At 43.9% G+C, this 24762-nt stretch overlaps 1 protein-coding gene across 4 annotated transcripts in view; it reads left to right on the top strand.

Moving 5' to 3' along the window:
- The window catches only part of FAM110B (family with sequence similarity 110 member B), a 225148-nt gene that overhangs the window by 43869 nt on the left and 156517 nt on the right, over nt 1–24762 (top strand). Inside the window, exon 2 of one of the 4 annotated variants that reach the window (XM_033934553.1) lies at nt 3674–3766. The exons of the other annotated variants lie outside the window; for them this stretch is intronic. The gene's annotated coding sequence lies outside the window, so the exon portion shown is untranslated. The remainder of the gene's footprint in view (nt 1–3673; nt 3767–24762) is intronic. 4 annotated transcript variants of the gene reach the window in all.

Raw genomic sequence — 24762 nt, 5'->3', positions numbered from 1 at the left:
GGAGGTAGAGGATGTTGCAGTAGTCCAGTATACTTAAGATTTAGAGATTGTACTAGGAGCTAAAATTGTGTTCTTTTAAAGAATTTTCGGACTTGTCTAAGGTTTCTCATAACTGCGAAAGATTTTCTATCCCATACAAGTCTTAGAAAAGTGTGAAGTGTTAATGGAAAAAAATTATCAGGTAAAACCTAATTTCTCCATTCGTTTAGAATAGTATGGCCAGATGACAAGGAAGGTGAAATTGTTTTACCTTATAATTTCCTTTCCCTTAGTTGGCTATTATGAAAGCTGCCCTCGGAAGACAAAGGCCCGGGACTTATGAGGTGCTTCTTCTTTTTCCCTCATGTTGATTTTTTTTTTTAAATCAAATTTTTCATACAATTCTTAAAGAACAGTAAAGGATAAAGATATACATCAAAAGAAAAGGAAACAATATCATAAATATCTAATACAGATCTTTCTAGCCCACATTAATTTGGGGAAGCCACCTTAAGTTCAAGTACAATTAAAGAAAATAAGATATTAATCTTGAGAAAAGATACAGGTATTATGGAGAAATAAATTAATCCAACATAAGAAAATAGAAGTCTTCCCCCAAGTTACATCATTCTAATGCTCCATTTCTTATTCTCGGACTCCTTTTAAAGATCAGTTGATAACTATTTTACTTTATCTTTCTCTTGTTCACGAAAACTTAAAAATTTCTGAAGCTGTGCTGAAGCTCTTGAAGTTTAATTATACATTTACAAGGGAATTTTAGAAAAAACTAGTGGCTAGAGCTAAAACCCTAGGTTTTAACTGAAGAAATCCCTTCCTTCACATTTGGGTAACTCTAGCCACATCAGGGAATATCAATACAGTATCACCACAGAATTTTGTTGTTTTGATTTGTTTTTAAACCCTCATTTTGATTTTTAAAGTAGTGAGTGCCATGAATATGTAAGTATCTGCTGTCACATTTCTGTGTTTCTATAGATGCATGGAATATCCTCCCAGTAGAGGTGGTAGAGACAGACTGTGTCTGAATTCAAGAAAGCATTTGAGAGGTAAAGATAGTGGATGCTGCGGATGGGCAGACTAGATTGGCCATTTGGCTTTTATCTGCCATCATGCTTCTATGTTTCATATACTCGCTTGATGATCATTCCAGTGCAGCGATTAATGGAGCATGGATGTTCATTACAGAGAGACCTGCTGCTGCTTTTTCCTCTGGGCTCTTTGCTCCCTATAGGACCTCCCTAATGAACCCAGCCTGGGGCAGAAGTATTGCTCTCTTGGAGTTTCACCCCTCTGATTCAGCACTCCAGAGCTCAGGGCACTCTGGAACATATAGTCCCCAGAGATTATCTACTGATCCCTGCTACCTAGTAGGATAAATGCAGCCTTAGGTAAATCCCTGGATCTTTTATAAAAAAGTAGCATAAATTTTATTTATATATTGCAAAAGCCTTTCGGTTCTATGCAGTTTACAAAAGATGCGGTGAGCTACAACATAACTTAGGCATAAACCGTTAACAGTATAATTACTTCTGAAAGTATCTTATGAAGGTTTACAGGAGTTAGCAAAAAGGTGTGTTTTTAGAAGCTTTCTAAAGTGCATGTAGGAAGCTGAAACTCTAACCCAGTGTATCTCAAACTGTGTGCCGAGGCACACCAGTGTGCCTCCTAAGATTTCAGGTTTGCTGCACTACACTGGGGAAGAGGAGAAGTGCCTGCACCGGCTGTCTACGGGATGTGCTTCTCGTGAAGAGAGGCACGTCCTGTAAGCAATCTCCCGACGCTGGCACCTCTTCTCTCTGCCAGCCCTTCTCTCCAGTACAGGTCCGTCTCTCGACACAAGGCCCATTTGAAGGGCCTTTGCGCATGCACTGACGTCGGCATGCCGAGGTCACACATGCGCATGACGTCATCACGCTGACACACTTCCAGGTGTCTCGAGCTGGGGACACTAGGTTTAGTGTGCCCCGACTCAAAAAAGTTTGCGAGACACTTCTCTAACCAGTTGATTCGGTTCTTGATCTCTGGAGGTGGCTTGGTATGATAGGAGTCTGTTAATGAACCTTTTCTGGATGCAGCCTTTGATTGAGGGGAAGGTAAAGAATGATTGATGCCATGTGGATATACCAGGCCAGGAGAACAGGAAATGCTCAGTAAGGTAGTTGGGAAGAAGACCTTGTAGTGCTTTGTAGAAGAGCCATCCAAATTTGAAGAGGACTCTTCCTTAAAAACTCATGTTCCCAATATCCCAACCAATACTTTGTCCTCCACTCATCTAATATAGAAGTTTAATGTATAAATCAATCTTTTAAAGCATTTGTATTGTGTACTTTGTGTATCCATAAATTACTTTTCAGTTATTTTCTAACAATTTTATGTATTGAGTTTTCATGCCTCACTCTTTGTTTTGTGTGTGGACTGCAAGTGAGCAGTTCTGGAAAATCAAACTTGTGCTTAACACTTGCACAGAGAGACAGTACTCTGGCATGAATTATAGACTGTAATAATACAAGAAAGTGCAGTGAAATCCTTGAAAAGATGTTATATTTTATTTGATTGCGAGACAGAACAGTTCTGACATACAGGGGCAGGACAACTAAAGTGTCAGATGGCGCTCCAGAAGGAAAGACTCAAGAAGTAACAGATGTCAGATTGGGAAGAAGGATGATCTAATACTAGAGTCTGAGCATGCCACAGACTGGTGCGAAGTTTTCTGCACAACTTTCTCTCCCGTCCAAAGAATCTTGAAGGTTACAGTTTACTATTTTAAAACTCATCCGTGGGGGAAAATAATTGCTGAGGAATGTGTACATCGTTGGGCAATTAATAGATGCTGAAAATGAACTGAGAAATTCAAAACAGAAACAGAGTAACCAAGAAGACCACGAGATTGTGAGAGACCATCTATTCACCTGCTGGGAGATAGAAAACACAAAAGCTAAGCAAGTATTCTCTATTTCGACCTGCTGGTGGATGGACATAACCCACTAGTTTCTGGATTCATCTGATGCCAAAGAAAGTTTTATTATTCTTATTGATATTTTACAGAGCATAATACAAAGATTTGTCTGGTATCACCATAGAATTTGAACTTCACTCAGAAGCTTAGGAATTATATAGGTATTGCCACAAAATAACCTGAACCCAGAACAGATTCTTGCACATCTGCTGTTGTCAAATGCAAAATTTCAAGGTGTATAAAAAAAAAATATTATGTTTAATAATAAACAGCAAGATTTGCACTCATGCAAAGAAATAGTAAATGCACTTGAAGGAACATAAAAAACAACAACAACAGATTTAGGGCTCCTTTTACGACGGTGTGCTAGCATTTTTAGGGCACGCAAGCCGAAAAACTACCGCCTGCTCAAGAGGAGGTGGTAGCGGCTAGCGTGTGTGACATTTTAGTGCGCCCTATTCTTCGCGTGAAGGCTCTAATGCATCTTCGTAAAAGGAGCCCTTAGTGTAGAGAAAAGAGCAGAGGTCAAGCTGACTGTTTTGATATTTAATGGCCAAATGTTTTCCTTTAATGTAATTATCATTCTTTAGCAACCATGTTTATAGTGTGTACTTGGTTGATGACATTTATTGTAGGTAAGCCCACTTTCGTCTAACTTATTCTCATGTTTTCCACATTTTTAGCAATGTTTCTAATTTAAGAAATATATTTTTTTAGGCAGAGAAAGTGGGCTAAACAAGGCATGACTCGTAACAGCGCTGCAGTGTTTTGATTATCCTTCAATTTTTTGTTGACTTTTTCCACTTACCGGTATGTATTCTTAAATACAAAGTTTACACATCAAGTTAGGGTCTACATATTAAAAACTGTGGGTTATGTCCATTCACCAGCAGGTCGAAATAGAGAATACTTGCTTAGCTTTTGTGTTTTCTATCTCCCAGCAGATGGATAGAAGGTCTCTCACAATCTCGTGGTCTTCTTGGTTACTCTGTTTCTGTTTTGAATTTCTCAGTTCATTGACGCGGGGGTTGTTTAGGCTAAGGGGTACATCTGGTGGTACCAGATCCCTACCTCCCTCACCCCATCCTCCCTTCATGCCGCTGTCCCATTCAAGTTTCAAGTTTAATAAGGATTTGATTAATCACTTAATCAAAATTCGAAGTGATGTACATATCAATAAAATTACAAAATTTAGGGGACAACAAAATAAATGACAAAAACTAAGTCTTGCAAAACATATTATAAACTAACATTACAAACATATTAAAACACAAGGAAAGATAGGGAAAGAAAATACAAGTTATTTGATAGTAAATAAGACATTCAAAGGAAAAAGGAAGGGAAAGATCAATGTACTTCCGAGAAGCTATAAAATACAGTTGAAATAATGCCACTAGACAAGCTTACTAATTATCGAATGCGTCCTTAAAAAGAAAGCTTATTAATTTGCTCTTAAATCTATCCAAGTTGCATTCTTCCCTTAAGTAAATAGGGAGTGAGTCCCATGTTTGAGGAGCTGTGACAGAAAAAATGAATTGCTGCCGAGTATTAATAATTTTAAGTGAGGGAATCATCAGTAAATGTTGTTCATTCGATCTCAATAATCTATTTGAGGTGTAGGGAATCAGTAGTTCATAAATAAAAGCAGGAGTTTTCTTTTCACAAAAAATGGGCACTTTTTGGCATCTTCTAAATGTTTGCGGCCACAGTTTGGAGGGAGCTGAATTAGTTCTGAACCACTGGAAACTGCTTCAAGTCTGTCAGCCCTCTACAATTGTGAGTATACCTTTGTTTCTTATTCCTTTCTATCTTGGCTGAGACTATAAAGTGCTGTTCTCTCACTGGCGTGTGAAGAGCAATAGCAGGGCACGGTTTGGGATTTCCCTCAGGGTCAGAGCCTTCAGATTTGGCATTGGTGGTAGCAGGGTGATTGGGTTTCCCCACAGTCTTGTAGCTCAGTCACTGGCACCCATGGCCATTTTAAAACCTGTGTTTCAGGCTCTGCAGGTAAGAGGACTTCCTGTTGTTTTATCAGCTAGCTAATTTCAATGTCTTCATAGCTTGCTGTGCATCTTTCTCCTGTGGCAATGCCAGAGGTTGTGGTAAGAACAGATAGTGTAGCTGGTTTTAAGAAAGATTTGGACAATTTCCTGGAGAAAACGTCCATAGTCTGTTGTTGAGAAAGACATGGGGGAAGCCACTGCTTGCCCTGGATCGGTAGCATAGAATGTTGCTATACCTTGGGTTTTGGCCAGATACTAGTGACCTGGATTGGCTACCATGAGAATGGGCTACTGGGCTTGATGCCATCTTTTTTTATATAAGGAGACACGTTTCAGCGTGCCCCATTTTAAAAGCTCACAATCGGAGGTTACACCATGGGGTAGCACTATGTGAAACGCTGGCCACCGTTGGTCTTCCGACCGAGCTTTACAATCTATTACACTGATAAAGATAAGTTTTGAGTCATTCTATACTTAAAATTGTGACCACTGGTTATTTATTTGCACAACATAGAGCCTTATTAGGATCCACGGGAGGTTTTTTTGTTGATGAGGTTCTCCGCCTGAACACTTTATGCCACAGCTGTGGCGATGGGAAGGTTTTGTCTGAGGTTTTTCCTTCCAGTGGGGTCTTTCTGACTCATGCTGTAGCTTTTTCTATCTTCCACATGATCCATGTGAATGTGTTTTTTATAGACTGTTATTGGATTTTTCGCTGTTTCTGAGTTATTGGTTCTACTGGGCTTGATGAACCATTGGTCTGACCCAGTAAGGCTATTCTTATATTCTCTCATGAGTTTTTGTTGCTTAAAGCTGATTCTTACTTGGATTCTTCTACTCCTTTCCAGAGCTTTCTGAAGGGGCATTCTGTGATTCCTCTTGGCATTTCTGTCAGTTGGTATTTCTGCACCTAGTTATGCTGCCTGACTTTAACTCTGGACTTTTATAATAATATGAAACCCCCTAAAAAGAGGGTGGTTTATTTATTTTTTAAAATTCTTTATTGATTTTTAATCAAAAACAGTGTCGTATAAATGAAAGAACAAAAGATATTCCACATATTACACTATTATCTATGCAGGTAACATAAATATCATTCAATAATTTCATTTTCCTGCATATAATAATGTCATAATATATCCTAATATACAATACAAATAAAGAATAAAGTTACCCAAATATCACTATCAATATTTATTCCCCTCCCTCCAACTCCCCACCCCCCTGGATGTGTAAAGATAAATAAACCAAAGAAAAGAAGAGATATGATGAAAATACATTATTATGTTTTTACAAATTTAGTCAATGGGCTCCAAATTTTATTAAATACCTCACTAAAACCCCTACATTCTGTGTTAATTCGTTCGTCTCTGTATGTAGTACACACATTCACCCACCAAAATGTATAATTAATTCTATCATGATTTTTCCAATTACTTGTAATCAATTGAATGGCTATACCTGTTTAACTGAGAAATTGAGGAGAGTAATGATTTTTTTCCACAGTGAATTTTAAAAGCAGGATTGCTTTTTGTCTGTTCTATCTGGTGGAAAATAACAGTGGTTTCTGAGTGTCATTTCTGCCACTACAGTTAGAGTTACCAGAGGTCCGGATTTCCCCAGACATGTCCTCCTTTTCGAGGACATGTCCGGGGATTTGGATGGCTTTTCAAAACCTGGCACTTTGTCCAAGTTTTGAAAAGCTTCCTCTAAATTGCGTTGGGCAGGAGGAAATCCGTGCATGCGTGGATGCCACGTGATATCACACGTGCGCGTGACATCATTTTGTCGCATCTGCGCATGTGCAGATTTCCTCCTGCCTGAGGAGAGCAGGGGGCGGGGATGGCTGGAACTGGGCAGTTCTAGGGGTCCGGATTTTACTAAAGTAAAATCTGGTAACCCTAACTACATTAGAAGTCTATCCAGTTTGAAATGGTTATATTCCTGAGGCCAGTTATTGGGTCATCTGGTGAATAGGCTGGATCATATTACTAATCATTTGTTTGTCAGTCCTCATATCAACTTACCGTAATGTTTGTGCCTTTATGTAGTCTTATTCTTCTCAGCATCGGATCTACTATCTATATTCTGTGCTGCAAATTACTGTTTGTCCTGGTGCTTTAGTGCCTCCATTATCGAGCAAATATTTTAATTTTGTCCACAAATGGATAAATATGATGGTTTTAGCACTCTGTCATTGTGAACTGTTGGCTACTCTCAATGTTCCCACTCATTTTTGCTGGCACATGTGCCCAAGAAAAATATTTTGTGCACAAGCTCTGAGTCATAGCCTATTTTCACAATAAAAAAATCATGCGTACAATTGCTAGGCATGTTCGCGCATTCACGTGCATGGCTTAGAGCAAGAATGGACAAACTTTTTGACTCGTGGGCCACATTGGGTTCTTAAATTTGACAAAGGGGCCGGGGGGGGGGGGTATCTTCCAAGAAAATGACCTAGAACCAAGACTAGAGCCTCACCTGGCCTCCCTATTGGTCAGTTTGTTATGCATGCAAATGAGGAGGGGGGTTACATCACTTCCTGCATCTCCTTCAATTCCCTAGCTTAGGCACCCCAACCCTAGCTACTACCCTTTAGGTGCGCCCCTAAAGTCAATTCCTCCCTCTTCTTACCCCTCCTGAGAAAATCTGAGATGGATTTTGTTGCATTTAAAGTCCCCCTCTCCCACCTCTTGCCTAGGCTGCGATCAGAGCTCTACTGCACACTTCTCCCCTAATCTTTCCACTTCCCATAGTGGAAATTGTGTTTTGTTTTTTTTAAATATATACAATTTCCTCGCCTTCCTAGTTTGTGCTTCACTACAAGGAAAAGCAACGATGCACGTAGCCATATAACTACCTGCGCACACATGTGTGTTAGACGGGGGCAGAAGAAGCCGAAGTGGTCGAGGGAGGTGATCAAGGCAAGAGAATCCAAAGAAAAATGCAACTTGGGATTGGGCAGCTGCAGCCCTGCTTCCCCGAGCGCCAATGGCAGAGCCCCGGAGGGCTCCGGCCACCACTTAGTTTACCACTGTTAAGTACGTTGAGAAGCAGGCACATGCGTCATCCTCCACCACCCTGAAATCTGGACTCGCCCTCCTGCGCTCCAATATAGCTGCTCAACATGAATGGGATGGAATGCGGTGCAGGCTTTCCAGGGCAACTCCAGCCTTGTTCTGGCTCCCCCCACGACCTGTGCAGCCTCGCGCACCAGTAAGTGCAGTCTTGATCTCAGCCAGGAAGGAACCGCTTGGCTGCCCCTGGCAGAGAGGAGGAGAAGAAATGGGGATGTGTCTACACGTGGAAGGAAGTGTGGATAGTAGTTGCAAACCTGCAACACACAAGAGATGGGCGGAGGATTCCTGTCCCCTGGAGGGAGGAAGCTGGCTCAGCATAACACCAGCTAATGCACTTAGTCCGTCCCATGTGCAAAACGAGCGCTTTGCAGGCCAGATTAAAGCACTAGATGTAGAGCTCAACTTCTGCTGGATATGCTGCAGGTTCCACATCTAGATGTGGCACACAGCTCCACCTCGCAGTCCAGGTTGACCCCATCTCTGGCTGTGGAGCACGACTGCACCCAGCAGTACAGCTTTATTCCATCTTTGGATTTACAGCATGGCGCCACCTGCCCATTTGGCATAGCTCTGTCTCTGAATGTGGAGCACAGTACTTCATGGCTCTGTCTCTAGATGTAGAGTGTGGCTTCGCCTGGCTGTTCAGTATAGCTCCAGCATCAAATATAGAGCTCAACTCTAACTGGCTATTCTGCATGGATTGACCTATGGATGTAGGGGAGCGGCTCCTCCTGGCTGTTCAATATGAATTCTTCTCTAGGAGTGGAACGTGGTTCTGCTTCGCTGTTCAGCATGGTTTTATCCATGAATGTAGAGTACAGCTCCACCTGCCTGTTCAGCATGGTTCCATCTATGGATGTAGAGCGCATCTCTAACTGCCTGTTTGGCTCAGCTCCATCTCTGGATGTAGAGCACAGCTTCAGCTGCCTGTTTGGCTTGGCTTCAGCTGCTTGTTTGGCAAAGCTCCGTCTCTGGATCTAATCTAATCTAATACAAGATTTCTGAATCGCTCTAATACCATTTAGTTCAAGGCAATTTACATCAAAAAGAAGCCATAATAATTCTGTGGGAAAATACAATTCCTTGGATAAAAAGATGTCCTTATAATTCTTTAACTAAAAGTATTAACTTTACAATCTATTATATAAAAATGTTTTTCAACATTCTACGAAATTTCTAATAATTAACCCCCCTCTTCTATAAAGCTGCGTGGTAATGGCCCCGAAGTCCATAGAGATTTAAAGGGCTTCGGGGCTGTTGCCGCGCGGTAGCCGCTGGCGCAGCTTTGTAAAAGGGGGGTAACTTCTGTCCTTATTTGTGTAGGTAAATCATTCCAAATAATAGCAGCATATGTAAAAGAAGAATTAAATTGACACATACCTCCTAAAAGGGTGAAACTGCAATAAAAATGTATTGCTCAGTCTATTAGATGAATGATGAATAATGAAACGTGAAAAGAACAAAGTGAAATGATTGAAAGAAAGCCTCTGCCTGTATAATATGACTAATCGGACAAATGGTTTTAAGCTCTATACATTTCTCTATAGGCAGCCAATGAAGTTTCTTATAAAATATAGAAACACTATCATATCTCTTTAGACCATATATCAATCTTGCTGCAGTATTTTGAATCGGCTGCAATTTTTATTTTTTAATTTTTTAATTTTTTTACAATTTTTGAGTTTAAGTTCAAATACAAAGAATTGTATCAACATCTAAACCAGTGATTCCCAACCCTGTCCTGGAGGAACACCAGGCCAATCGGGTTTTCAGGCTAGCCCTAATGAATATGCATGAGAGAGATTTGCATATGATGGAAGTGATAGGCATGCAAATTTGCTTCATGCATATTCATTAGGGCTAGCCTGAAAACCCAATTGGCCTGGTGTTCCTCCAGGACAGGGTTGGGAACCACTGATCTAAACCATCCAATTCCAGGAGTGTCCAGAATATACAAACTTGGTGTTCCTACTGTTAAGAGAATAAAAACTATGGTCAATTTTTGCCGATCTTTTACTTTCTTATTTGTAAAAATTTGGAATGAGCTTCCTTTCGAGGTCATATTTCTTTCTCAATTATCACTCTTTCGGAAAGTGCTGAAAACTTATTTCAGAAATTTCTGACAGATACATCTGCTTCAAACTAACAATGATTTAAGTTTCAAGTTTTATTTTTATTTGATGAATTGCTTAATTTAATTTTTACTAAGTGAGTTACAACATAGAAAAAAACAACAACATTTATTTTAATAATAATGTTAAAAAAATTTAAAACAATATTTAAGACCAACAGACATACAGACCAACCGAGACGTAAGGTAAAAAAAAAAAGGGCAGAACTACAATTCAATATTTTTAGGGTACAGAAGAGAACCATAAATGTCTTATTCTTTGTTCCGTAAACAATTGTTAAACGAGTCGAGCCCTATTGGAGGGATGAATCGGTATATAAAACCAAAGATTAAATCGGATTAGATATGGGTTTCTTCCATAAATTTGCAATATGATCCTTGTATGTTAAGGAAAGGTCCAAAATAACCCCTTTGGTTGTTTTTTCAACTTTAAGAGAAGCTCCAGATTCCAATGTAATCAATGTTGGGTTCAAAGATAACTGATTATTAAATCATAAATTTTTGTCTTATTTGTAAGCTAGAACTATCTTTAAAATTTTCCAATGCAATCACTGATCTTGATACTGACATTTCTAATATCTCTATCCACTGGAATAAATCAAAATCATAAGAAGCCACACCTTCCATATAGTACAACATCAAAGAAATAAAAAGATTCATATCCTTCTATACTCTGCAAAATATAAAGATCACACATGCCGGGGATGGTGTTAGGCTAAGGAGTGCAATTAGGACAACTGCCCCCTGGCTAGAGAAAGCCTTTTCCTGCTGGAAGCTGAAGATGGCACAGGCTAGTAGAGGGATTTCTGCCCTGGGCTCTGCCCTTGTCCAGCACTAGCAGGATAAACATTTCAGTTCTCATTTGTTCTAATCACAAAATAGAAAATAAAATTATTTATTCCAGGACAAGCAGGCAGCATATTCTCAACATGTGGGTGACGTCATCCACGGAGCCCCGTAAAGGACAGCCTCGCAAGCAGACTTGCTTGAAGAACTTTCAAAGAGTTCATGAGTGCTGCACTGCGCATGCGTGAGTGCCTTCCCGCCAAACGTAGGTCGTGCGTCTCCAGTGAGGTACCTCAGTTCTCGTTTTTCTGCAGAGCCAAGAAGCACCTGTTTCTCAGCTCTTCCGTCTTCGAGTTCTGCCTTTTCGCATCGCAGCTTTCTTTATTTTATTTTAGTAATTGCTGTGCAGCGCGTCTGTTGTTTTTTTTTTTTAAGTTTTCTTTTTTTTGTCGGTTCTTGTCCAGCAGGGCTTGGGCTCGCTCAGGCCCTGCTGCCAACCATCATTTGGCTGCGGCCATATTTTTTTTCTATGTCCCGGCCTCTTACGGGTTTCAAAAGGTGTAGCCAGTATAACTGGACGATTTCTCTCACCGACCCACACCATTGGTGTATTAAGTGCTTGGGACCCGAACATTATCCTGAGTCCTGCTCGCGCTATGCTACCCTTTAAAAAAGAGCTCTCCGGAGATGTCGTGTCCAAATTCAGCAGCTCTTTGTTTCCATGGAGACGTCCGCAGAAAAGACCTCGACCCTCGTGGCGGCCTCGTCTGCCAAGTACTTGACATCGAGCAAGTCACCCTCATCCGTGAAGGCCTCGTCTGCTGTGCCTCTTAATGTCTCATCCTCAGGCAAGTCTGCTCTTTCCTCCATAGGTATGCTAGCTAAGAAGCCTCAAGCTGAGTCTCAGGCAGTCCGGGCATCGAGTGCAGTTGTGCCAGCCTCTACGAGATCTCCTCCTCCAAAAATAGGGAATACTCATCCTCGAGGTCGCCCTCTGTGGAGTGCTGCTGCACCTTCAAGACCAGAGTCATTGGTCTCGGTGCCTGTCTTCGAGTGCATGCTGCAAGCCATAGTGACCAGGCAGCTCACCTCTGTTTTCGCCAAGCTTGTCCCTGCCTCGACCCTGCTTTCTGCGAGTCAGTCTGAGCATACTATCGAGGCATAACGAGCAAAACCTGTTAGGTGTAGGCCTTTGTCCTCCAGTGACTCTACGCCTCATCCTTCCAGGTCCGGGTCTCTGGCTATTCAACCTGCTCGAGAGGTATAGGACAAGCCTTGATCGAGACCCCACTCGAAGCATTCCTCATCCTTGAGGCATCTGGCTTCCAAGAAGGATAAGGAGTCTTCTGTACCTCGTTCTTCGAGGCCCATCAAGACCCCTTCAAAAACCAGGCATAGGTCTTGAACTCCAAAGCTTTCAGTGCCTCATACGTCTCTATCTCGAGGCTCATCCAGAACCCAGACTGCTCTGTCAAGGCCTCCTACAAGGGATCCTCATTCGCCTGTTTCTACGAGGCACCTTTCATCGAGGCATTTCAAACGTAAGCACTCTCTGACTCCGCCTATATCACACAGCGGATCTTCTTCTGTGACTCTTACGTTGGATACAGATGTCCCTTCCTAATACTCCAGGGAGGCTTCTCCTTATTCAGCACAGCCTCAATCTCCCTCCACTTCTCCTCCTGATGGCTCTTCATCTTCAAAATCTACATCTTTTTCAAGATTCAACTTTGACATGAGTAAGGCTCTTCAAGTTGATCTTCAATCTGAGTCTAAGTATACTCCTGAATGTTTGGCTGAGATGGAATTGCCACATCCACCAAAGGACACTATGAGGCTTCCCATGAATCCTGTTTTGAAGCATACTTTTCTGAGGAATCTCGAGACTCGTTATTCAATTCCTGCTATTCCCTCAAAAATGGAATTTTGTTACTGTACGGTTCCTTGTAAAGGGTTTGAGAAGCCACAATTGTTTCACCAATCCTTGGTCGTGGAATCATCTCTCAAAAAAAATCTAATCCCACCAAAGTTTATGCTGCAGTCCCTCCAGGCAGAGAAGGATGGACGATGAATAAATTTGGATGCCATCTGTATCAAAATTCCATGATGGCAAACAGGATTTTGAATTACAACTTCATGTTCACATCTTATCTGAAGTACTTCATAAAGACCATGCCCTACTTCTTCTCTGATTTACCTGAGAGCCGGTTGCCTGAGTTTCAACAACGCCACCATACGCTCTCACAAATACGTCTTTTCATGCTTCAAGTGACTTATGATGCGTTTGAAATGTCATCTCGAGTCACTGCTTTTTCTGTGGCAATGCAACATCTGGCTTGGCTACACATTGTGGACATGGATCCTAACTTGCAAGATCGTCTAGCCAATATACCATGCCAAGTTAATGAGCTGTTCGACTCCATTGAGGCTGCCACCAAGTGTCTGTCAGAGCATGAGCGGTCCTTTGCCTCTTTGATTCGACCTAAAGCTAAGCCTCCAGCTTCTAAGCCTTATAGGCCACTGCCACATCGTTATCCACAGAAATCTACTCCGGCTTTCTCCAGGCCTCTGCATAGGAAACAACCACAGCAGCAATGTCAGCAAAAAACCCAGACTCCTGCTGTAGCTAAGCCTGCCCAGTCTTTATGACAGTCTAACTCTGAGCATAAAGTCCATCATCCATTAGTCTTCTCTCCTCCCCATAGGAGGTCAGCTCCATCACTTTTACCAACAGTGGTAGCAGATTACATCAGATCTCTGGATTCTCAGCATCATCAGAGCGGGGTACTCGTTTCAATTTCTTCAAATTCCACCGGATCTCCCTTCAAAAGAATTTCCTTCCAACATGTCACAACTTTCCCTTCTTCAGCAGGCTCAGGCTCTTCTACGCCTCCGTGCTGTCAAGGAGGTTACCTTGACCCAGTGGGCCACGGGATTTTATTCCAGAGATTTTCTATTTCACACGCCCCCTCATCAGAAGATTCTCACGACAGATTCCTCGACATATGCTTAGGGGCGCACCTAGATGGGCTCCGTACTCAAGGTCACTGGTCCAGGGTAGATAGTCGATGTCATATCAATCTGTTGGAACTCAGAGCAATCTTCTATGCTCTCAAAGCTTTTCAACATCTCCACGACACGGTAGTCCTCATTTGAACAGACAATCAGGTCGCTATATATTATGTGAACAAGCAGGGAGGAACAGGATCTCTCTCTCTTTGCCAAGAAGCTCTAAAGCTTTAGAATTGGGCAATCCTTCATAACACCTTCCTGAGGGCTTTCTACATCCAAGGGCAGAAAAACTGTCTGGCGGACAAATTGAGTTGTCATCTACAACCTCACGAATGGACACTCAATTCTTCTTCACCTCTACATCACATTTTTGCTCTATGGGAGACTCCTCAGATAGACCTCTTTGCGTCTCCCCACAACAACAAACTGCCTCAGTTCTGCTCAAGGATATACTCTCCTCACCACCTCGAGGTAGATGCCTTTCTTCTGGAATAGGTGAATCAGTTTCTTTATGCGTTCCCTCCATTCCCTCTGATTCTCAAGACTCTTGTCAAACTCAAGAAGGAGCATGCCACCATGATTCTGATAGCTCCTCGGAGGCCTAGACAACCATGGAACTCCCTTCTACTTCAACTCAGCACCAGGGAGCCTCTACTTCTACCAGTATTGCCCTCTCTGCCTACACAGAGTCAAGGGTCTCTGTTTCATCCCAACCTGCAGTCTCTACACTTAACAGCTTGGTACCTCTCAACCTAACTGCCACCATACAGTTCTCTCAATCTGTACAGGGCATTCTAGAAGCTTCCAGGAAGCTGTCCACTAGGCAGTGTAATACCCAGAAATGGACTAAATTCTCTGCTTGACTTTGGTTTTGGATTATCTGCTGCACTTATCTTAATCTGGCCTCAAATCCATATCTATTAGAGTCCACCTAAATGCAATTGCTGCTTTTCATCAGCCTATCGAAGGGAAATCCCTGTCTGCTCATCCTGTGGCTTCCAGATTTATGAAACTTAGAAACATAGAAGATGACGGCAGAAAAGGGCTACAGCCCATCAAGTCTGCCCACTCTGCTTACCCACCCCCTGTCTATGCCCTAATGACCCAATTTCCTTATCTTGACCCTCGTAGGGATCCCACATGGGTATCCCATTTATTCTTAAAGTCTGGCACGCTGTCTGTCTCGATCACTTGCACTGGAAGCTTGTTCCAATGATCAACCACTCTCTCTGTGAAGAAATACTTTCTGGTGTCGCCATGAAATTTTCCGCCCCTGAGTTTGAGCGGGTGCCCTCTTGTGGCCGAGGGTCCCTTGAGAAAGAAAATAGCATCTTCCACTTCGACACGTCCCGTGAGGTACTTAAATGTTTCGATCATGTCTCCCCTCTCCCTACGTTCCTCGAGAGTGTAGAGCTGCAATTTGTTCAGTCTCTCTTCGTACGAGAGACCCTTCGTACGAGATCATCCTGGTGGCCGTCCGCTGAACCGATTCAATTCTGCGCACATCTTTACTGTAATGTGGCCTCCAGAATTGCACACAGTACTCCAGATGAGGTCTCACCATGGCCCTGTACAACAGCATTATGACTTCAGGCTTTCGACTGAAGAAACTTCTATTGATACAACCCAATATCTGCCTTACCTTAGATGAAGCCTTCTCCACTTGATTGGCAGTTTTCATGTCTGCACTGATGATTACTCCTAAATCTCGTTCTGCTGAAGTCCTAGTTAAAGTTTCTCCGTTCAAGAAGTACGTCCTGCATGGATTTCCGCTTTCGAGGTGCATGACCTTACATTTCTTAGCATTGAAGCCTAGCTGCCAGGTTGAGGACCAACTTTCCAATGTAAGCAGGTCCTGCGCCATATAATTCTGTAAACTGCATTCACTTACTATATTACATAGTTTGGCGTCATCGGCGAATAGTGTTATTTTACCTTGAAGCCCTTGAGTCAGATCCCCTATGAATATGTTGAAAAGGAGTGGACCCAGGACCGAGCCCTGCAGCACTCCACTGGTCACCTCCGATGTTTTAGAGAGGGTACCATTAACCACCACTCTCTGAAGTCTGCCACTCAGCCAATTATTGACCCATTCAGTTAGTGTCTCTCCTAACCCCATTGATTCCATCTTGCTTAGCAGCCTGCAGTGTGGGACACTGTCAAAAGCTTTACTGAAGTCCAGGTACACGACGTCCAAAGACTCTCCCAAGTCCAACTTTCTTGTTACCCAGTCAAAGAAGCTGATGAGATTGGATTGGCAGGACCTACCCTTGGTGAATCCATGCTGACTGGGATCCCGAAGATTCCTTTCATTAAAGATCGTGTCCAATTTCCTTTTAATTAGTGTTTCCATGAGTTTGCACACTATTGATGTGAGACTCACCGGTCTATAATTTGCAGCCTCTGCCCTGCAACCCTTTTTATGCAGAGGAATGACATTAGCTAATTTCCAGTCCAGGGGAACTTTCCCCTTACTTAGGGAGAGATTGAATAGCTCAGCCAATAGTTTTGCCAGGACATCGCTCAATTCTCTGAGCACTCTTGGGTGCAAATTGTCAGGTCCCATGGCTTTGTTCACCTTGAGTCTTGCCAGTTCACTGTAAACTTCACCTGGTGTGAAAGGACTTTTCAATGTCAAACCACCTCTCAATTGGGATCTCAATGTTGTTCTTGATCAATTGATGAAGCCTCCTTTTGAACCAATAGATTCGTCTCATCTTAAATATCTCACTTGGAAAGTGGTTTTTCTCATTGCGCTCACCTCTGCTAGATGAGTTTGTGAGCTACAAGCTCTAGTGGCAGATCTACCTTTCACAATATTTCATCATGACAAGGTGGTCCTCCATACTCATCCTAAAATCTTACCTAAAGTGGTTTCAGAATTTCATCTCAATCAATCCAGTATTCTTCCAGTGTTCTTTCCAAAGCCTCATTCTCATCCTGGAGAAACTGCTCTTCGTACTCTGGACTGTAAACGTGCTTTGGCTTTCTACTTGCAACACACTCAACCTCACAGAACTGCTCCTCAACTTTTTTCCCTCTGTGTCCATATACCCCCTCCCATGTGTGGCATTTCCCTTCTTTGTCCATGTACCATTCACATGCAGCACCTCCCTTTGTGTCCCTATCCCTATTCTCCATGCCCATTATTTCCCCTCTTTCTGATACCTCCCTATGTCTCTCCCTCTCTCTGTTGTGTTCAGTATTTCATTCCCTATTTCTTCGTTTGCTTAGTATGGCATCTCCTTTTCGCTTCTCCAGCAGCCCCCCTTCAACAGGTGCAGTACCTCTTCTTCCCTCCAGCTCCCCTTCCTACAGATCCTGTACCTCTCTTTCCCTTCCCTTTAGCATAGTCTTGGACGCACACGACCTGATGAGAGCCAGTCAACATGGTTTCAGGAAAGGGAAATTATGTTTGACGAATTTACTTCAATTTTTTGAGACCATGAACAAACAAATTGATAGTGGAGAACCGGTGGACATTATATACTTGGACTTCCAGAAAGCGTTCGACTAAAAATTATGCCAGGTGTACACCTGGCTGGGCCTCCGCGTGTGTGGATCACTGGACTTGATAGACTGAAGGTCTGATCCGGAGATGGCGCTTCTTATATTCTTATGTTCCAGCCCTCCCCTCCATAGGTCAAGCAGCTCTCGCACCCTTACCTTCAGCTCCATTTCCCTTCCTGTGCTCTTTCATCCAGCTCCAACCCCCCTCCTGGGCCAATTTCTCCATTTATTTTGTCTTACATGGTTCCCTCTCTTCATCGGGGCCGACAGCTTCAGCACCCTCATTCGCTTGTGGGTCCAGCAGATCCAGACAGTTTCCCTCCCTTCCTCCCTGCTACTGGCACACACCTCACAGAGCGTGCCGATCTTTACACAGGCTTGATTGACAGTGCTGATGGTCTTCCCTTTGCTGGGCTCCTTTTTATGATGCAACTTCCTGTCTTTGCGTAAAAAGGAAGCGTCTTAAGAGGAGTCCGGTGGAGGGAAAGCCGCGAGCACCATCGATCAAGCCTGTGTAGAGATAAGATCGCTCTGGAAGTTGTGCGGCAGGGAAGGAGGGAAGCCGACTGTATCCACCGGACCCATAAGTGAGGGTGGTAGGGACTGGAGCTGCTGGACCCATAATGGGGGGAGGATGGTGGGATATCGGGTAGCTGTGGTGGGTGGAGTTCCCTGCAGGAACAAAGCTGTTTACCGCTCCATGGTGCGGCAAAAAGCTTTGTTCCCGCACCGACGGTATGCAGATATAAATTCTATCCATTCCTGCAGATTTATTCAGGTTAGCCGTGACTAGCCGCGGTAAAGGGCCACCGTGTCATTCTCCGTGTCCATACTGGATTCCATGAATAACGTTACCCACATGCTGTCCTCGGAGAACATCTGATACAGGTGTACTACTTTTGTCAAACAAATACATAGGACCATATTTGTTGAGAACTTATTTCTCTGACTTTTACCCCTCCCCCCTCATTTTCCTGCTTGATATACATTTAAATTATCTTGCCCTCCCCCCCCACACACACACTAAAATGAGTTATTTTGCCCTCTTTGACCTATATGCATAATTTCTTTCCAGCCTCAATTGGGTTGCAAAAAATATAAAAAAATAAGGAAGGAAAAAGAAGCAAAAGAACCAAAAAAAGATGCCAGAAGTGAAATGGTGCAGGACAAATGAGTCCAGCAAAAACTGCTGTTTATTTATAGTAGTGTATCGCAAACTGTGTGCCATGGTGAGATTCCAGGTATGCCGTGAGACACCATTGAGGAGGAGGGGTGACGGCTAACTGCCTACAGGCGAGAGGCACGTCCTGTATGCAGTAAACAAGCACCTGTTTCTTTTTGGTTTCTCTCCTCTTCTCTGTGCCTCTTGTGCTCCAGCACACCCACTAGCAGCTCAGGGCCCTGTCTGGAGGGTCTTCAAGCATGCACAGATGTTAACGCGATGATGTCTTGCTTGCGCGTAATGTCATGGCGACGTCCTCACATTTCTAGATGCTCTCCAACCGTGGCCTGGAGTTTACTGTGCCGCCGAGTAAAAAGTTTGCGGGACACTGATTTACAGTATTAACTGAGATGATGATAATGAAGAAATCAACATGTAATTGAATAAATTTCAAGGGTTTTTATGTCTTACATGTATCATGTAGTGGAGTATGTTATATGCTGGAAGAAGCCGAATTTGACTGATCAGAGATTGGCAGGTTCATAACATTTCTTGAAGTGTGTGCCAGTCCTGACAGTTTGCATTGGTTTCCTAATATTTTGTGGCTTTGTTTCCTTTACACCACTGGCGGTGTTCCATTCTTTTCTTTTGTGTTCTGTACAATCTAGTAATGTAATTAAGTCTTGTGTAGGTTTAAATGTAAAATTTCTTACCTTGGTTTATGAATTTCTTTTCCTAAAACCAGTCAGGTCAGTTTTCAAAAGGGTTATACATTTACCAACAGTCAGTAAAGGTATAACTCAAACTGCCAAATATCAAAGGCACATTTGAGACAGTGCTAGTGAAAATCTCTGTAACTGCTTAGCACCATCCAAGTAGTACTAGGGCAGAACATAGATGGAGGAGGAGGAGGAAGCAGCAGCTGGAAGGAGAGGAAGCTAGAAGAGAGAAAGACAGGGGAGGTAGCGGCGGCGAGGAGCAGGCAGCGGCGAGATTAAGCTCCGCCCACTCACACTGCGTCAGAAACAGAATCATCGCCTGGACTCCCCCTTAAAAGGAGGGGAGCCGCGGCACGAAGGCCACTTCCGCGTGGAGGAAGAAGGAGCAGGTAGCAGCTGGAAGGAGAGAAAGACAGAGGGAGGAAGCTAGAAGAGAGGAAGACAGGGGAGATAGCAGTGGCGAGGAGAGGGCAGCGGCGAGAGTAAGCTCCGCCCACCCACACTGCGTTAGCAACAGCATCATTGCCCAGACTCTCCCTTAAAAGTAGGGGAGCCGCAGCGCGAAAGCTACTTCAACGTGGAGGAAAAAGGAGCAGGCAGCAGCTGGAAGGAGAGGAAGCCAGAGGGAGGAAGCTAGAAGAGAGGAAGACAGGGGAGATAGTGGCGACGAGGAGCGGGCAGCGGCAAGAATAAGCTCTGCCCACCCGCACTGCGTCAGCAGCAGCAGCATCGCCCGGACTCCCCCTTAAAAGGGGTAGAGCCAATGGCGTGCAGCCGTTCGGCGCGCAACGAAGGCGAGCGGCAAAGGCGCTCACCTTGGCGAAGGGCCTTAAGAAGGGCCGGGTCACTACATACGGAACACAAGGAAAGACAGCAAGGTAAGGAAGTAGCAGGCGCGAAGGAGGGCATACACATACAAGCGAAGTATACACACACAGGCAAGTAAGGCAAAGGGGCAGCAGGCACAGAAGACAAGGAACAGGTAGGGCCAGGAGGAATAACACCCACACACGAGCAAAGAGAAGCGACAGGCACAGAGGGCGAAGAAGAAGAGCAGCAGGACCAAGAGACTAAGAAAGGCCCAAGAGGTTGCATATGCGCATCTCAGCAAAAGGGCAGCAGCAGAAGGACAGGAAAAAGGAGACTCAAGAGAAAACACACACACGCATACAAGCAAAAAGGCAGCAGAAGAGGGACAGGAAAAGGCAGACTCAAGAGAGAACACACACACATACGTGCACACAAACAACAGAAAAAGGCAGCAGAAGAGGGACAGGAAAAGACAGACTCAAGAGAGAACACACACACAGACACAAGCAAAAGGAACTAGCAGGCACAGAGGGCTAGGAAGAGGCAGCCAGCACACATGCACAAGCGAAGAGAAGCAGAAGACAAAGAAGGAAAGGAAGAACCAGGAACAGGAGTGAGCACAAAAGCAGAGTACAGGGACTTCAAGAAGCAAACAAGAATGGAAGCTGAAGGAACCCTGAGGATGAACATCCCAGTATACTGCACGGACTGCCACATGTACGAGGCAGTCGTATGTGTGCGGACGATATCAGGAACTGAAAAACTTGAAGAGCGAGGTCAGTAGTCTGAAGCACAGGATCCGGGAACTGGAGGGACTCTACATCTCAGAAGACCCGATCCAGACAGCCAAAGACCCTATGAGAGAGAGGCACATTGAGGAACAAGTCAGGGAGCTAGAGAAGTTTATCAAGGATGCCTACAGGAGAATGGAAGAACAAGAACATGAGCAGAGCAGGAACAAGGAAGATGCACTAAACGGAGGACTAGAACCACCTGACACCAAGGCAGAAGGAGCCCATGGAGGAAACTTCCAGGAAGAAGAGGCAAGATCCTACCAGTGCCTAGAGGGAGAAGAAACGAAGCGCACCAAGGACACAGACCTGCGACCGGTGTGGAAGCTGAAAAAAGGAAAATCTGCAATCCTGGAAAGAGACTCAGTCCTAAGGCAGGTGGACAGTCATATAGCAGGAGGGAGAGAGGATCAGCTGGTGACCTGTCTATCAGGAGCAAGAACTAAGGACATCGTCGACAGAATTGAAAGGATCCTGGAAGGAGCAGATACGGAAGAGACGACAATGATAGTCCATGTCGGGACAAATGATGTCACCAGGAGAGACTACAGCAGGAATGCACTTACCGAACAGTTCAAGATCTTAGGAAGGAAGCTGAAGATGACATGGAGGATAGCGTTCTCGAAGATCCTGCTGGTACCGAGGGCTGATGTGAAGAGACAGACGGAACTACAATCAATAAATGCGTGGATGAGGAGATGATGTGAGGGAGAGGGATTTCACTTCGTGAGGAACTGGACAACATTCTGGGGCAAGAACAAGCTCTTCCGGAGAGATGGACTACACCTGAGCACGACGGGAACTAGACTACTAGAAAACAACGTCATGAGAGGAATGATGCAAGCTTTAAACTAAGAAGCAGGGGAAAGCCGACAGTCGACCAGGTGTTGATGATTGGAAAGACAGTATCCCGAGAAGATACTAAGTGGGGAAAGTGTTGGGAAGACACTAATGGCACAAAACAGGAGCTGAAAAACCAAGGGAGCCAGACGAAACAAGAGGAGGTTAAGAGGAGTGTACTACAAGCGGAAGACAAAATGGAGCAAGATGAAGGGGAGGATCAAAAGGAGGATAATAAGAACGTACTACAAGGGGATGACAAGGGAGACAATAACCAGGAGTCTGCAGGACAGGTACGGGACAGAAAGAAAAATGAAACACAAGGGAAAATAACAAGGAGGAAAAAATACCAAGACCTGAACTGAATGTACACTAATGTAAGAAGCCTAAAGAACAAAATGGGGGAACTAGAAGTCATGGCCAAAGATGAGAACCTAGACATCATAGCGATCATGGAAACATGGTAAAACAAGGAAAACAAATGGGACATAGTATTGCCAGGGTACAAGCTCTACCGAAGAGATAGGACACATCAGAAAGGAGGAGGAGTAGCACTTTACATAAAGGGCACCATTCACTCAACCGGAGTGGACGTAGCAACGACAAATGATCAACTGGAATCACTATGGGTCAAAATACCGGGAAGAAAGGGAGCCGAGATAAAAATGGGGCTGTACTACCGCCCACCAGGGCAAACTGAAGCAAAGGAGACAGAACTGGGAGCTGAGTTGAGGTGGGAATGCAAAAACGCAAACACCGTAGTTATGGGAGACTTCAACTATCCCGGGATAGACTGGAGTCTTGGAGTTTCAAAATGTACAAAGGAAATGGAGTTCCTGGAGGCTGTACGGGACTGCTTCTTGGAACAGCTTGTCAAGGAACCAACGAGAGGGATGGCTCTTCTGGATCTAATCCTCAATGGGTTGAATGGACCTGCCAAGGAAGTGGAAGTAGAAGTAGTGGGACCATTAGGAAACAGTGATCACAACATGATCCAGTTCAAAGTGGAAATAGGCGTGCCAAAGGGGAAGAGAACCATTGCAACAACGTTTAACTTCAAGAAAGGGAATTATGATGCCATGAGACAAATGGTGAAGAAGAAACTCAGGAACAGCTCCAGGAAAGCACAGACGGTGAAGCAAGTCTGGTCCTTATTCAAAGACACGGTAAACGAAGCGCAAAACCTATATATACCCAGATTTAGAAAAGGGCGCAAAAAGAATCAAACAAAAGACCCGGCATGGATAACCAATGAAGTCAAGAATGTGATAGGGGACAAGAAAACATCATTCCGGAAGTGGAAAAAGGATAAAACCGAAGAAAATTGCAAAGAGCACAGGAAGCATCAAAAAGAATGTCATTGTGTTGTCAGAAAAGCAAAAAAAAGAGTATGAAGAGAGACTTGCCAGGGAAGAATGGAATTTTAAACCATTATTCCGATATGTAAAAGGAAAACAGCTGGCGAGGGAGTAGGTGGGACCTCTGGATGAGGGAGACAGGAAGAGAGTGGTGAAGGAGGAAGAAGAGGTGGCAGAAAAACTAAACACGTTCTTTTCGTTGGTCTTCACAAAGGAGAACACATCCAACGTGCCGGAACTGGAAAAAATCTTCAAGGGGAATCAGGAGGGAAAATTATCATGCATGGAGGTAAGCCTTGAAGACGTACTCAAGCAGATAGATAAATTAAAAACTGACAAATTTCCGGGTCCAGACGGAATCCACCCGAGAATACTGAAAGAGCTCAGAGACGAAACGGCAGAGTTGCTGCAGCAGATTTGCAACCTGTCCTTGAAAATAGGGGTAATTCCGGAGGACTGGAGGATAGTGAATGTTACACCTATCTTTAAAAAAGGATCAAGAGGCGACCCGGGGAACTACATACTGGTGAGCTTAACCTCAGTTCGGGGAAAGATGGCAGAATCATTGATCAAGGACAGTATCAATGAGCATATAGAAAGAAATAATCTGATGAGAACAAGCCAGCATGGTTTCTGTAAAGGAAGATCATGCCAAACGAGCCTACTGCATTTCTTTGAGGGGGTAAGCGAACAATTGGACAAAGGTGACCCCATAGACATCGTATATCTGGACTTCCAAAAAGCCTTCGACAAGGTACCCCATGAGCGCCTACTAAGGAAACTGTGGAACCACGAGGTGGAAGGGGAAGTGCATAGATGGATCAAAAATTGGCTGGAAGACAGGAAACAGAGGGTAGGAGTAAAGGGACACTACTCTGACTGGAAAGGGATCACAAGTGGCGTCCCACAGGGGTCAATACTGGGGCCGCTGCTGTTCAATATATTCATAAATGACCTGGAGTCAGGGACGAAGTGCGAAGTTATAAAATTCGCGGACGACACAAAACTCTCCAGTAGGGTTAAAACTGTGGAGGAATGCAAAGAACTACAAAGGGACCTGAACAAACTGAGTGAGTGGCAAACAAATGGCAGATGTGCTTCAATGTAGAGAAATGTAAAGTCTTGTACATAGGGAAAGGAAACCCGATGTATAACTACACGATGGGGGGGATGGTACAGGGAGAAGGCAAACTGGAAAAGGACTTGAGGGTTTTAGTGGATAAAACAATGAATCCGGCGGCACAATGCGCAGCGGCCTCAAAGAAGGTGAATAGAATGTTGGGCATTATCAAAAAAGGTATCACTACCAGAACGAAGGAAGTTATCCTGCCACTGTATCAGGCGATGGTGCACCCGCATCTGGAGTACTGCGTTCAATACTGGTTGCTGTACCTTAAGAAGGATATGGCGATACTCGAGAGGGTCCAGAGAAGAGCAACGAGGATGATAAAAGGCATGGAAAACCTTTCATATGCTGAAAGACTAGAGAAGCTGGGGCTCTTTTCCCTGGAAAAGCGGAGACTTAGAGGGGACATGATAGAAACTTATAAGATCATGAAGGATATGGGAAAAGGTAGAGAGGGACAGATTCTTCAGTCTAGCGG

The sequence above is a fragment of the Geotrypetes seraphini genome, chromosome 2 (assembly GCF_902459505.1).
Source record: "Geotrypetes seraphini chromosome 2, aGeoSer1.1, whole genome shotgun sequence".
Taxonomy (NCBI): Eukaryota; Metazoa; Chordata; class Amphibia; order Gymnophiona; family Dermophiidae; genus Geotrypetes; species Geotrypetes seraphini.
The sequence above is the reverse complement of the archived record's forward strand: the minus strand, read 5'-3'. Positions and strand labels throughout refer to the sequence as shown.